Source organism: Emydura macquarii, unplaced genomic scaffold (genome assembly GCF_026122565.2).
Source record: "Emydura macquarii macquarii isolate MOO-44397 ecotype Brisbane River unplaced genomic scaffold, CSIRO-AGI_Emac_v2 contig_2141, whole genome shotgun sequence".
Lineage (NCBI taxonomy): Eukaryota > Metazoa > Chordata > Testudines > Chelidae > Emydura > Emydura macquarii.
The window spans coordinates 204,837-220,515 of NW_027132278.1; positions in this window are offsets into that span (position 1 = coordinate 204,837).

The window sequence follows — 15,679 nt, forward strand, 5'->3', positions numbered from 1 at the left end:
GGTGGAGTGTGTCCACAGTCAGTGCTCTTGCTTCAACAGAGAGAGCAGTGCACTGTAGGTAGCTATCCCACTTTGCAACTCACCACCATCTACCATTGGGAGTTCTGGGAAGGGATCGCAATGCCTCATGGGTGGGCTCACTGTCCCATGATGCAGTTTTCTCCAACCCATCATTCTATGGGCTTCTGACTATGTTTTGCGCTGCTTTTCAATAGCACCTGTAAAATGCGTGCCCGCCCTCTGTCTGAAAGCCTGGATCCTGTACTACTCCCCAGTATTGTGATGAGCATTACGAACACAACACAGCTGATCCTGCAGTATATCATGAACTGCGAATCTGATGATGACACCGTGTTGTCTGTCCTGCTGTGTGCCATGGACAGAAACAATCCAAGATTGCTGTTGGCTTTCATGGAGCAGCTGCACATGGTGGACCTTTGGTTCTGGGCATGAGAAACAAGCACGGAGTGGTAGGATCACATCATTATGCAGGTCTGGGATGATGAGCAGTGGCTGCAGAACTTTCAGATGCGCAAAGTTACCTTCATGGAACTCTGTGTGGAGCTCGCCCCTGCCTTCCTGTGCAAGGACACCAAAATGAGAGCTGCCCTAATGGCAAAGCGAGTGACAATCACTGTGTGGAATCTGGCAATGTCAAACCAATCGCATATCAGTTTGGAGTGGGGAAGCTCACTGTGGGGGTTGTGGTGATAAAAGTGTGGAGGGCCATTAATCTCCTACTACTACAAAGGACTGTGACTCTGGCAAATCTGCATGAAACAGTGGATGTCTTCACAGTGATGGGATTCCCTAACTGTGGCAAGGTGATAGATGGCATGCATATCCCCATTTTGGCCCCAGACCAGCTTGCGATGGAATACCTCAGTTGAAAGAGGTATTTCTCTATGGTTTTGCAACTTCTGGTGGATCACTGTAGAGAAAGCTGCAAGCAGGGACTTTCTTTCTAGACCACAAGATTCCCATTGGGGAGGTGGAAATGACAATGGTGATCCTTGGAGACCCAGCCTACTCCTTGCTCCCGTGGCTTATGAAGTCTTAAATGGGCAATCTTGACTGCAGCAAGTAGCAATTCAACAACAAAATCAGCAGGTGCAGAATGACTTTTGAATGTGTCTGGCTGCTTAAAGAGGTGCTGGCACTGCCTTTTTGTCAGGTTAGACCTCAGTGAGGAAAATATTCCCATGGTCATAGCAGCCTGCTGTGCTCTGCATAACATTTGTGAAGCTAAGGGTGGAGATGTTTCTACGGGGTGGAGTGTTGAGGTGGATCAGGCTGTTGATTTTGAGTAGCCAGATACCAGGGCTGTTAGAGTGGCTGTATGGGAGGTGTGATATAGTGAGGGCAGAGGGAAGTAGGAGTATGCACTGGGGGGGGGGGAAGGGTGGAGAGCCCCATGCGCCGAGCCAGCGCCTGGGGATCCACCCAGTCCCCCCAGTCGTAGTCCAGGAGATCTCCAATCTTGATGACTCCTGCCAGGACCAAACTACGGCGCTCCGAGAAGGTCTCCGCCACCTGCACACGAAGGTGGGGATTGTGTAGCAGGGGCTCTGCGAGGAGATCCGCCCCCTCGGTGGCCACAAGGGGCCTGGAGACCGCAAGCAGCCTCCAGGCCCAGAGGAGGTCCTGGTAGAAGACTGGCAGCTCGGAGAGGTCTCACGGAAGACCTCTCAGATGGAGATAAAGGAGCTGCTGGTCGTATCGGAGCCCCCAGAAGTGGCGGAGGAAGGTGTGCGCCAAGTGGCTCCATGCCGGACTACCTGCACCATAAAGGAGTCTCTACAGGGCCTAGAGGCAGAAGGTGTGGACCTGGCTGAAGATGCAGCACAGGCCCTGCCCTCCCTCCTCCAGGGGAAGACTCAGAATCCCTGCAGAGACCCAGTGCAGTCCTGGCCAGAAGAACTCCAGAACGGTCGTCTGGAGGTGGGCCAGGAAACCCGGGGTCGGGACCAGGGTGTTCAGCCGGTGCCAGAGCATGGACAGGACCAGCTGGTTAAGCACCAGTGCCTGCCCCCTGGACCGCGAGGAGTACGTCATCGGCGTACACTGACAAGACCAACCTCAGCTCTGGCTCACGGAGCACCAACCCCATCAATCTCCGACGGAGGAGACAGAGGAAGGGCTCAATGGCCAGAGTGTACAGCTGGCCTGACAGCGGACAGCCTTGGCGCACTCCTCGTCTGAAGCTGACCAGTTCGGTCAGGGTCCAGTTGAGCTTGATCAGACACTCCGCGGAGGCGTACAGCACCTGGAGAAAGCCCCCAAAGTGAGGCCCAAAGCCGAACGCCCACAGGATGCCCAGGAGATACCCGTGGTCCATCCAGTTGACCGCCTTCTCCTGGTCCAGGGACAGGAAGGCGAACAACAGACCATCCCTACATCCGAGCTCCAAGAGATCCCGGACAAGATAAAGATTATGAAAGATGGTGCGGCCCGGGATGGTGTAGGTCTGGTCGAGATGGACCACGTCCTGCAGCACGGACCCCAGCCGCAGCGAGATGGCCTTGGCTATGATTTTATAGTCCGTGCTGAGGAGCAAGATGGGACGCTAATTCCAAAGGTCATGGAGGTCCCCCTTCTTAGGCAGCAAGGCGAGCATGGCCCGCCTGCACGAAAGGGGGAGCACTCCGCCGCCCTTGGACTCGGCCCAGACGATGGCGAGGTCCGGGCCGAGGACATCCCAGAATGCGTGGTAGAACTCCACGGTTAGCCCGTCCATGCCCAGAGATTTAATAGTGGGCATGAGGCGGAGAACTCGGCCAGAGTGAGAGGTAGCTCCAGTCGGACCCAGTTGCCCACGCTGACCGTGGGAAGTTCAGTCCAGAGTACCCTGCGGATGGCGACATCGGTCAGATCTAGGGAGAAAAGGGCAGCGTAGAAGGCTCTGGCGCTTCTACGCGTCTCCACTGGATCTGTGAGGGGGGCGCCGTCAGCTGCCAAAAGGCAGATGACGTGCTTCCGGGCCCCACTCTGTTTCTCCAGGGCATAGAAGAAAGGGGATCCGCGGTCCATCTCCCGAAGGAGATGGATGCGAGATCGAACAAAGGCGCCCCGAGCACGAAGGTCTTCGAGGGCCCGGAGCTCCTCCCGCTTCTCCCGGCACGCTCCGCAGAGGGACGGATCACAGAGGCTGGCGGCCAGATGCCTCTCCAGCTCCAAGACCTCCCGCTTCAGCTGCTCTATCCACGCATACCACCTCTGGCTGGCCCCCCGAGTTTAGTCACAGCAGAAGAGCCAGGCGTGCACCTTCCCCATGTCCCACCATCGCCGTGCCAAGGGAAAGGCACGCCGCTGCTCCTGCCAGGCCAGCCAGAACTCCCGGAAGGATGCCACGAAGCCCACATCCTCCAGCAGGCTGTTGTTAAAATGCCAGTAGGCCGGCCCTGGCCTCTCCGCGGTGAGAGGGGCCATCACGGTCACCAGATGGTGATCCGAGAAGGGAGCCGGCCGTACGCTGGAGGAGTGGGCCCGTGAAAGATGGTGACAAGAAATATAGATGCGGTCCAACCGGGAGTGTCGCGACCGATCTTCCCCCATCTGGACAAAAGTGAAGGTGACAACGTCGTCCGGGTGGTGGTCGCGCCAGACGTCCACCAGGGAGTGATGGTCTATAATCTCCCAGAGGACATCTGCAGTGGCCAGGAACTGCTCGGTCCCCGTTCCTCGAGGGTGGTGTTGAAGTCCCCGCCCAGGACCAGGCACTCGTGAGGATCCAAGGTGCCGAGGAAGGTGGACGCCTGCTGAAAGAAACGCACCCTCTCCGGGCCTGATGTCGGGGCATAGGCATTGACCAGATTCAATGCCAGCCCTGCCATACGGACCCGGAGGTGCAGCAGGTGACCCGGCACGACCTCGGCAACCCCCAGCACCTCGGGTGTAGGTCGGGGGACAACAGGGTGGCCACTCTGCCCGCGTGGGCGGAGAGATGACTAAAGAACACCTTGTTCCCCCACTCCAGCCACCAAATGGCCTTGGCGGCTGGATCCGTATGGGTCTCCTGCAGGAACATTACAGAGGACCCCTCCTCCCGCAGGAAGGAGAGCACTTGGTTCCTGTGGAGATCCATCCTACAGTCCCTGGCATTTAAGGTGGCGAAGACTGTTGGAGCCATGAAGAGGGCTGGGGAGGATCCTCATGGCCAGGAATGCTGGCGGCCCCCGTCAGTCCCCGCAGCAATCCGTGACCGACCCCGAAGGCCAGAAGGGAGTCACAGAAGCTCAGGGCCCGTCGGTAGGAGGCAGCGTCCTGCCTCCCGGTCCCTTTCCCCTCTTTCAGGATAGCCCTCACAGCCCGGAGGACAAGATGGAAATCCCCCCAGCGCTGCAGGGCAAGCTGCACCCTATTCCTGGCCCCATGACAGTCAGCCAGGAAGGTCCACAGCTCATCCCGCAGTGCCTCAGGGGCTGGGGTAGAAGACCCCAGACCATCCTCCGGCCAGGGCCCCGCAGCCAACGGAGATGGACAGACAAGGGGTGGAGCCCCGACACGGTGCCGATATCATGGGCGCTGTACTGCCCACCTCGACCCCCGGCACAAGGAGCGGCAGCAGAGGGAAGACAGCAGCCCCAGATGGGAGGGAGAACTCAAATACCACCTCCTGGGAGTCGGCAGATGGTAGGGGGTAACGACACAACCCCAGGGGCGGTAACAATATGGGAGGTGGGCAGGGGAGGGACAGGAGCGGGATCAGGGGCGGGAATGGGGTCAGGGCCGGGGGCGGGATCAGGGACGGAGGTGGGGGCGGGGTGAGTATCAGAGGCCCCAGGGGCAGCACCACCAGGGTATGACTCCTCCTGACCCAGCACAAGGATCAGGGGCATGGAGTTAGGAGAGGGGCCCTCACCGACAATCGGCGTGGGTGCCGAGATGAGCTCGGCGCCCGCAGCCCCCATAAGAAACAGGAGGCGGCTTGGGTCAGGGCCCCCAGGAGGGGTGAGGGACAGCTGCCGTGCCTCAGATGCCCCAGGGCCTGGCTGCTCGGCGCCAGCCGTCGCCTCGAGAGGCCCGGCGGCCGCTGATGTAAAGCCGGCCACAGCCGGGCAAACTGGGGCATCGAGTGGTGACTCAAGGGCAGGAACAGCTGTCTGGGGAAGAGGGGAAGGAGGGATGGAAAGGGCCGGCTCAAGACCGCCGAGATTGAGGCCCGGTGGTAACGGGTCGTCCTCCCCCTGAGTGACCGGGGTCAGACCCAGGGACTCGATCTCTGCAAAGATAGGGCCGTGGTCTCCCTCCGCCACCCCGGGTGCTGCCTGAATGACGACAGGAGGGGGACAGGGTGGCTGGACCATCTCCCTCCGCGGCTCCCACAGGGAGGGGGGCAAAGGGGGTACCCGAGATGGAGGCGGAGCTGCTCCTCCGCGCTGCTGCAATGGCCTCCTTGACCGGCGCCACCTGCGGGACGTCATCGGGGGGCGCAGCAGAAGGCTCAGCGGTGGTGGCCCCCTTCCGGGACTTCCGGGGGGCTTCCTCACCGTCTGAGTGAGTGGGGAGGCACTGAGCCTTCTTCCGCTTGCCGCGCTTCCCCCCAATGAGCACCCAGCCCTCCGAGGTGGTAAGGGAGGGCGGGCCCACAGGGTCGGGGCCAGGCATCATGGGCGGTGGTGTCAGTGGTCGAAGGGGTGGGGACAGGGCAGCGAGGGGTCAGGAAGCCTCCCCCTGGGGCAAGCCCTCTCCCAAGCCCGAATCCAACCCGGGCACTCTCTCCTCCACGGACCCCGTCCCAGAACTCACTATGGGGGCAACAGGGTCCATCCGCTCACCGGGGCACAACAGGGGGGCCACCCCCACGTCCTGAGCAAAGATGTGTACAGAAGGAGGAGAAGGGGCGGCCACGGGGGCCTGGCGGCTAGGGCTGCTGGCGCTGGCAGGGCCGGGGCCCACTGGGGCCTCGGGCGACCCAGGTGCTCCTCCGTGCCGGGCCAGGGGGCAGTCCCTCCGGACATGCCCCGTCGCCCGGCAGAGGAAGCACCGGGCCTCCCCCGAGGAATAGTGTACCCGGTAGTGGGCCCCCTGATGGGGCACCAAAAAGGACCCCTCGAGAGCCCCCCCATCACGCGCCATCGCCGGCAGCACCTGAAGCTGAACCTGCCGGCGGAAGGACAGAACGTGATGGAGGGCGGGGTCCTTGCAGCCCAGCAGGAGAGAGCTGAGGACTGAAATGGGCTTCCCCAGGGTGGAGAGGAAGGGAAGCAGGGCAGCGTTAGGGAGGAAGGGCGGGACGGAGGTCAGGACCACCCCGACGCCCAGGTCCTCCAGAGATTCTAGGGGGATGTAAACGCCCCCCACCGCCAGGCCCTTCTCGACCGCCTCCTGGGCGGTGGCCTCCGATGCCAGGAAGAAGATGACCTTCCCATACATCTTGGAGGCCGCCACGATGGCCGAGGGCCTCACCACCCGTGCCAACGCCCGCACATAGGTCTCAACGTGGGGCGAGGTGGGCACCAGGAGGCAACAGACGCCGTGCCTCCTGGTCAGGGTGGGGAAGGGGCCCCAGCTGCTGGAGATGGAACCAGAGGAGGCGGCGGGGGCAGATGACGAGGTGGTGGCAGGACGGGTGGCAGCAACCTGGGCATACGCTCTGGGGGGGGGGAGCAGAAGCACCCCCAGAGCTGGTGGAGGGGACGGCAGAGGAGGGGAGGTGGTGCCTTCTGGCCGGGGCCCTTGCCCTTTTTCCCGCCCTGGCCGTTCCTGCTGGTCGAGGGAACTGAGGCAGCAGCGGTGGAGGTAACCCCTACGCCAGCCGCCACCGGTGCCTTGGGAGGGGCAGCGGTGGCAGAAGGAGTGGTGGTCGAGGCGGTTGCCATAGGGGCGGGCGGGGGAGCAGGTTGGGGGGAAGGAAAAGGGGCTATCGCAGGGGCTGCCTGATCCATCGGAGGGGGACACGTGGGAGCAGGCACCTGGAGGGGGAAGGGGGCGGGTCAAGACTGACCACCCCACCCTGCCAGGCTGCGAGCAGGGTGGGGTTTCATGGGCAAACACCAAGGGGAGAGGGTGGTCAGGGAAGGGAGGCGAACAGAATGGCTAATCACTCCTCTTCGCTAGGCTGCAGACTGGGGACGAGGGCGCTGCAAAGAGGGCGGCAGGGGCGGGGCAGGAACAGGGGGGGGTGCCGGCTCCTCCAGCTGCACTAGGAAGGGGAGGGGGAGGTCACGAGCTCATCAGGGGGTGTAGTGAATAGAGGTCAAAATGAAAAGGAACTGGGGCCCTGGGGGCTCATGAGCGCTTAGGAGCACCTGGGCGCACTGGGGGCGGGGCAGAGCCGGACAAGGAGAAGTAACAAGGGCATGGGGACGGGTAGGGGCAGGCACAGAACAAGGGCAGGGCAGGGAGGAGCAAAAGGCTCCAAGGAACGGGGCAGGAATAGACAAAATAATGCTGACGGGCAGGGCCAGGCAGGGCAAACAAAACAAACACTCGGGTCTGGGGAAGGACAAAGGCAAAGGGGGACAAACTAGACTAGACACACCGGCGGGCAGAGCGGGGGGGCAAGGGGAGCCCTCCGGCCGGACAAGGGGAGGAAGGCCAGAGGGAGGTGGAGGGGAGCGCAGGTGCCCAGGTGGGCTTGGGTGGTGGGAGAAACCCAGTCCCTGCTGCTGCAGTGGTCCCAGGTAGTCCAGGGGACGAGCAGCTCAGCCGAGGGTGAGGAGGAGCAACAAACGGTGGCTGGGTGCAGCGGAGGGGGTGACAGCGACGATGGTGGTGGGGCAAAGTGGGGAGCAGATGGACTGGGGGGAGAGCTCCATGCCCCCCCCCACAGAAACAACAGTACCTGTCCCCACCACCACAAGAGCAGAGGTGGTGCAGTCACTCAGTCCAATAAACAAAGCAACCCCCTCCTGAGCGTTGCCCCAGCAGCAGCAACAGTTGCAGAGATGGTAGTTGAGCTCCTCCTCCGCAAAAGCAAAAGCAGCAGCAGGCTCCCAAGTGACAGCAGCCAGCCCAGGAAGGCCTCATCACTGGTGGTGAGGGTGGTGGTAGCAGCAGCAGTGGCAATGAAGGGGCCACTCACCTGCTCCCCCCCAGCTGCCCGGGAGGGGGGCAGGCCGGCAGGGCCCCAAGCAAAAGCGGTGGCAGCAGTGGCCCCAGGAGCTCTACTAACCAGCAGTCTCCTCTACAGCAGCCTGAGGAGAGTGTGGATGTGCAATATGGGAGCCCCAGAATGCTCAAGGCTTTGTTCCCTGCTGACTAGCTAAGAGCCATTAGGGGGCAATTAGGAGTAGCTGAGGCCAATTAAGGACCAGCCAGGTGCTTCATAAAAACCCTCTGTAGTGTAGTGTAGTGTAGTGTGGAGGAGTAGACTGGAGTGCAGAGTTCTATGGAGCAGTAGCCAGGAGGAAGGTACCAGGCTAAAGAAGCCAGAAGGACTGAAGGAGGGGGAAAATTAGCCCAGGGGCAGAGAGTGCAGTTGGAAACATGGTGCCAGCAGCACATAGCTGCTTCTTATAGGACCCCTGGGCTGGGACTTGAAGAGAGGGTGGGCCTGGGTCCCTATCCCCTCCTCAGTGAGGATGGGGTGACTGGAGATGCCCTGGCCAAATACAAACAGTACAGCGTGAGAGACGCACTAGGGGGAAGCCGGCCGCTTGCCACAGAGACTATGCAAATCAGGGATGCTTTAAAGGAGCTTTTTGACAATGAGCCACAGTAATGTGGGTTTCTGTAATGCACTGAGCAGAGCATTGATTTCTTGTATGAACCTTGTAATGATCAGGGGAACCTGCATTAAAATGAGGGGTACCAGGAAAAAAATCCAGCAGGGAATGTGTAACCTGTCCATTTTCTAACAAGCTAGATGGAATTTTGTACAATGACATGACCACCAAACTCAGGAAGACTGTGCTAACTGTTCCCCCCACACCCTGAGGATGAGCATGAGGAGGTCAGTGATGGGAACTTCCTGGAAACCTACAATCTCCTTGTGACTCAAGACCCTGATGCCACCCAGGCAGAAGGCAACCTTGATTCCTGCCTGGCAGCAACCGGGCTTGATTCCCAGCCACCCACCCCAGCCAGCACTGAGAAAGCACAGCCTGTGGAGGGAACCTCGGCATCTGAGTATCCAACTTTACAGTTTATTGCTAATATTATTGTGCTGTGCTCCTGTGCAGATGCCCCAGCTAACCCCTCCGACACCATATAATCACCTCCAATGCGCATGGAAACTGCCAGCCCAGACCGGGAAAGTTATTCTCATTCCCTGCTCCCCCCTTCACAGCCTCCTGGCACAACGACAAAGTCAAGCAGCACAGCCAAAAATCCCAGTGCAGCCAGCCCTCCTCACATGCACCATCTCTGGTAACTCTCCCCCAAGACTTGGAAGAATCTCAGGGAGGAAAAGTCAGAAATGTTAAAATTTACACAAAAGAAAAAGCTCTCATAGCTTGTATGGAATATGAACAATAACTGCTTTAGAGCCCCACACTCCCCTAGCCATGGCACCTGCATCAGCCAGATCCTCAAGGACATGACTATGTCCATTATCTATGGCTGAGTGGCTGGCTAACATAAGGGGGAGAAAACAGAAAACTTGGAACATAGTGTTCACAAACCTCATTACAGCATCCCAAAGAAAAAACAAACCAGCAGAAAGGTGGGGGCAATATTTGAGGATGAAGGGGAGAAGGAGAGCTCTCCAGAGAGATCGTGACAATTGCCAGGACCATGTGGCAATGGCCAGAACATGGGAAAAGACGGGAAGATGCAGAGGTGAGCCCTGGAGGCAATGCAAAGCCAAAATGCTCTGCTGCAACAGACATTGCTGCTAGGGTAGCAGACAATGCAGTGTCGTAAACCAGGACCCAGCTATGGGCACTGGGAACCCAGCTCTTCTGAGCCATCCAGTGCCCCAGATACATTTGAGACTCACCAATGAGCACTTGAAGTTCCACAAGCAAGAGGCAGTGGTGAAATGCGCACTCGCCTGTGACTTTAAGCACCCCACCCCCTGTTCTACCTGCACTATTGCACTTGGAGCTTTTTAATATACTTTTGTTTTAATTCCAGGTTTCTTTCAAGTTGTCAGATCAATTTATTTTTGTTTGTTACACAATTGATTGTTGTTACAAAATAAAAGCTGTTAAAAATTCAGTCCTGATGACTCAATGCATTAACCGAGAAAAGCTGTAAAACTGAAATAATGCACAGGGTTTTACAAAAGGGTACAGGCAAAAACATACCGTAAAACAAGAATTGGTCCAACATCCCACCGCCATGACCAATAAACAACACTGCACAGCTCGTAGTTCATTCCCTCAACCCCCTCTGCACAGGTTAACAGCAAGATGCATGGCTGCACATTGTCAGGGCTGAGACTCAAAATAAGAGCAATCTGCATCCCTGACACTATTGCCCTGGCTATTTCCATTTTCTGTGGGGTGCCTTGCTGACTGCTCAGATCTCTGCACAGGTCTCTGCACCTCGGCTTCCCACCCATCGCTACAGCCTTCACCCACCCTTACCCTCACATTGACTGTGCAAAATACAACATGCCCTGATGACTGGAAAAAAGCAAATATAGTGCCCATCTTCAAGAAAGGGAGGAAAGAGGATCCGGGGAACTACAGACCAGTCAGCCTCACTTCAATCCCTAGAAAAATCATGGAGCAGGTCCTCAAGGAATCCATTTTAAGGCACTTGGAGGAGAGGAAGGTGATCAGGAACAGTCAACACGGATTCACCAAGGGAAAGTCATGCCTGACCAACCTGATTGCTTTCTATGATGAGGTGACTGGCTCTGTGGATGTGGGGAAGGCGGTGGATGTGATATACCTTGACTTTAGCAAAGCTTTTGATACTGTCTCGCACAGTATTCTTATCAGCAAGTTAAAGAAGTATGGGTTGGATGAATGGACTATAAAATGGATAGAGAACTGGCTAGAGCATAGGGCTCAACGTGTAGTGATCAATGGCTCCATGTCTAGCTGGCAACCGGTCACAAGTGGAGTTCCCCAGGGGTCTGTCCTGGGGCCGGTTTTGTTCAACATCTTTATTAATGATCTGGAGGATGGGGTAGATTGCACCCTCAGCAAGTTTGCGGACGACACTAAGCTGGGGGGAGTGGTAGATACCCTGGAGGGTAGGGATAGGATACAGAGTGACCTAAACAAACTGGAGGATTGGGCCAAAAGAAATCTAATGAGGTTCAACAAGGACAAGTGCAGAGTCCTCCACTTAGGACGAAAGAATCCCATGCACAGCTACAGACTGGGGACCGACGAGCTAGGCAGCAGTTCTGCAGAAAAGGACCTGGGGGTTACAGTGGATAAGAAGCTGGATATGAGTCAGCAGTGTGCCCTGGTTGCCAAGAAGGCTAATAGCATATTGGGCTGCATTAGTAGGAGCATTGCCAGCAGGTCACGGGAAGTGATTATTCCCCTCTATTCGGCATTGGTGAGGCCGCATTTAGAATACTGTGTCCAGTTTTGGGCCCCCCACTACAAAAAAGATGTGGACAATTTGGAGAGAGTGCAGCGGAGGGCAACCAAAATGATTAGGGGGCTGGAGCACAGGACTTATGAGGAGAGGCTGAGGGAACTGGGCTTGTTCAGTCTGCAAAAGAGAAGAGTGAGGGGGGATTTGATAGCAGCTTTTAACTACCTGAAAGGGGGTTCCAGGGAGGATGGAGCTAGGCTGTTCTCGGTGGTGGCAGATGACAGAACAAGGAGCAACGGGCTCAAGTTGCAGGGGGGGAGGTCTAGGTTGGACATTAGGAAAAAGTTTTTTACTAGGAGGGTGGTGAAGCATTGGAATGGGTTACCTAGGGAGGTGGTGGAATCTCCGTCCTTACAGGTTTTTAAGCTGAGGCTTGACAAAGCCCTGGTTGGGATGATATAGCTGAGGTTAGTCCTGCTTTGAGCAGGGGGTTGGACTAGATGACCTCCTGAGGTCCCTTCCAACTCTATGATTCTATGATTCTATGATTAGGAAAATGTTTTTCACTAGGAGGGTGGTGAAGCACTGGAATGGGTTACCTAGGGAGGTGGTGGAATCTCCATCTTTAGAGGTTTTTAAGCTGCGGCTTGACAAAACCCTCGCTGGGATTATTTAGCTGAGGTTAGTCCTACTTTGAGCAGAGGGTTGGACTAGATGACCTCCTGAGGTCCCTTCCAACTCTATGATTCTATGAGTTGATCCAGAGGTAGGAAGCAGGAATAAACTGGGTCTCCCAGGATAAATGGAGCAACATCCACACCATTAATGTCCACAAAGTTCCTGGAGGCAAACAGTCCTCTCTTCATTAAAGTAAATAAGCCTGAGTTCCAAAAGATCCTAAGATCATGGATCCAGACCAGCCTGCATTTCTGTCTGTAAACATGTCAACATGGTGATCAACCAGGCCTTGGAGCACCATAAAGAAATCCCCTTTCTGTTTATAAATTCTGTGCTCTTATTGTGGTGGGGGAGGGAGGCAAATAATAGGCACATGAGATCCATCACTTGCCCCCATACAATTTGGGAAGCCATGTGTGCAAAGCCAGCAATAATCTCCTGAGTATTACCAAGCTTTGGAACTCAGTGCCACAGTCCCTTTTCCCTGACATCACACACCTACATGATAACGGCCCCCAAAATCGACCTCCCTATGTCAAATTGGTTTGCTTTGTACCGGTGGCATTTGGGTGTGGCTGGATTCTAGATGGCAATGGCAACCCGCTTGTCCACAGGCATGGGGCACCACATGTCGGTATGCTGCCATTGCAGCTCCGGGGTTACTTCAGCACATACCTCAAAAAAGGTTGTCTTCCGCATCCTGAAGTTCACTCGCCACTGCTGGTTGCCCCAGGTGTGCAGAACAGTCCTTTCTCACTAATCTGTGCTGGTATTCTGAATCCAGAAATGGCAGCAGGCTGCAAAGCGGCCCCAGCAACCTGTCTTCTATTGCCATGTGCTTGGTAGTGCTGCGGGCAGCGTCCAAAGCCAAATTCATTCAGCTGAACCACAGCCGAAGCTGCATCTATGAATTTGAGGTTGCCAGCATAGTGGCACAGAGCTTTGCTGGGTCCATGCTGGCTGGCAGCAATTTGAATATGGTGCTAGCCTGCCCAGAAAGGACGCATGGGGCAGAGACTGCGGAAACGTGGGATTTTTCTTTTTTTCAGTTGAACCCCCCTGCTTGTGCTATGCATCTCACAGTTCCCAAGGAGAACAATGACAGAATTCATAGTGCTCATCACCAAGGCAAAGGTGGGTGGGATACCCTCTGAGAACGCTGCACAGCAAGCCTGTGCCACATACACACAGTGCGAATTGAAAGACAGAGCTGGTGTCCCATATGCATTCTGTTAGTGCAGCTGGCATACTGGGAGTGACCTGATGCACATCAAGAAGATGTGTCCCTGTGGGTGCTCCACTCCAGGTGTTTGATGCGTCCCCGATCAGAGATTTCCTTCAGCAGTGCCTGTATGGGTCCTGCATGTGCAACTTGTCTCATGGCGCCATTGACACATTGAACCACACATGTGGCCCAACCCCTCTGTTACTTCTCTACCATGGCATGATAATTATAGACTCTGAAGTGGGTGGGGGAGGGTAGTGGAGCACCCAGAGGGACACACGTCTCAAAGGACCTCAGTTACTGCACAAGGTGAGTAACCTTCTCTTCTTCTTCGAGTGGTGTTCCTGTCGGTGCTCCACTCCAGGTGACTCTGGAGCAGTGCCCTTCATTTGGCAGAGGGTACTTTGGAGTTATGTTCAATGGGTGATAGTACTGTTAGACCTATGGCAGCATCTGATCTAGAAGCCTGGTCAATGGTGTAATGTTTGGTGAAGGTATGTGCAGAGGCCCAGGTAGCTGCTCTGCATATGTCTGCTATGGGAACATTATTAAGGAAAGCTGTGGATGTGGACATTGCTCTGGTGGAGTGTGTTTTGACTCCTTGAGGAGGCCATGTGTTCTTTAAATTGTAGCATGACTGAATGCAACCCATGATCCATTCAGAAAGCCTCCTTTGGATCGTTCTACTACAGACATGAAGAGTTTCGTTGTCTTTCTGAAAGGTTTTATCCTGTCTAGGTAAATCGCTATTGCACGTCTAACATTTAATGCATGCAGTAATGCATTTTGTTCATTACTGTGTGGCTTTGGGTAGAAAGAAGGTAAGTGGATTGGTTGATTAATGTGGAATGATTAATGAATGTTTGGTAAGAATTTTGGGTGAGGTCGTGGCATGATTTTATCTTTCTAGAAAACTGTCTAGGGTGGGTAGGCCATAATTGCCCCAATTTTTCCTACAGGTTGGGTGGATGTTATGGCCACTAAGAATGACACTTCCATGGACATATGAATGAGGGAGCACATTGCCAATGGTTCAAATGGAGCCTTGGTAATGGTACATAAGACTAAGTTCAGGTCCCATCGTGTCGTGGGTGTGTGAATATCTGGGTACACATTTTGGATGCCGGTGATGAAAAGTGTGACTACTGGGTGTGCAATCAGTGTCTTGTCCCCCATTTTTAGATTGAAAGCAGTGATGGCTGCCAGATGAACTTTGATGGAATTCAGTGATAGGCCTGACGTTTTGAGTTCGAAGATATATTCCAGGATGGAATATCCTGATCGTATGATCTCTAAGACCCATTTATCTGATGTAATAGACGCCCAGATGTTTTGGAATGGGCGTGAACGATGGCCAGAATGGGTGGCAGATGTTAGTAGCACTAGATAATGAGGGAGGTCATGCAGACCCTCAACCAAATTTTCAAACTTGCTGTTTAGATGATGAAGGTTGTGATGTTGATTATTGTTGCTGGTTTTGTTGTCTCTTTTGCGGTGTCTGCCTGCAAATAACTTGATCTTGTCAATTGGAAGATCTTCAATTGTAGACTGAAGTTCCCTCAGTAAAACAGCTGAGTGGAGTCACAATGCCCCGCGCATTACGACTGCTGTAGCTGTTGTTCTAGTACCCATATCTGCTTACATCAAGTGCAGCCTGCAGGGCTGTTCTCCTAACGAGCTGACCTTCATTCACAAGAGATCTGAATTGCTCCTGTCTCGCCTCCAGGATTACTTCAATAAAATCCATCAGTCTTGTATAGTTGTTGTCGTCATAATTTGATAGAAGCGCGGCATAGTTGGCTATGCATAGTTGTAATGTGGCTGATTGTAATGGGTCCTCCACTCAACCCCTTGCTTTTCCAGTCGTCCGCCCCACATACCAGTCGCAGACTGCAGACCTGTGCTTCACCAGCAGTGTCTTTATTTACAGGCTTCCGCACCACCAACTATATACAAATACAATCCCCAGCTAAGGCCACACAGCCTCAGTCCCTAATCAGGGCAGCTCGCCTCCAACTATAGCTTTTCCCTTGCAGGCTGAGCACTTGCCCCTTCCCTTGCAGCTTCTTTGTTGTCACCGTGCTCCCATGAGCCTTTATAGAGCTTGACTGAGTGAGCCTACCGGCTGCTCCTCGCTAGCCCCAATCCTGCAGGCTCTTCCAGCTGGCTTCACTCCCCTCTTAATTAGGGCTCCAGTGGCAGGGGCTGGCTTAACCCTCAGTGCTCCGCCAGCACCCTGTCACATAGATGAATATACTTTGCAGCCGAATAAATCCATCCTTTTCCAGTCTTTGTCCTGGGGTGTGGATTTGTGATGGGATTGTTTGCCCCTCTTATTAGCCACCTCTATCACGATGGAATTTGGAAGAGGGTGGATAAAGAGAAACT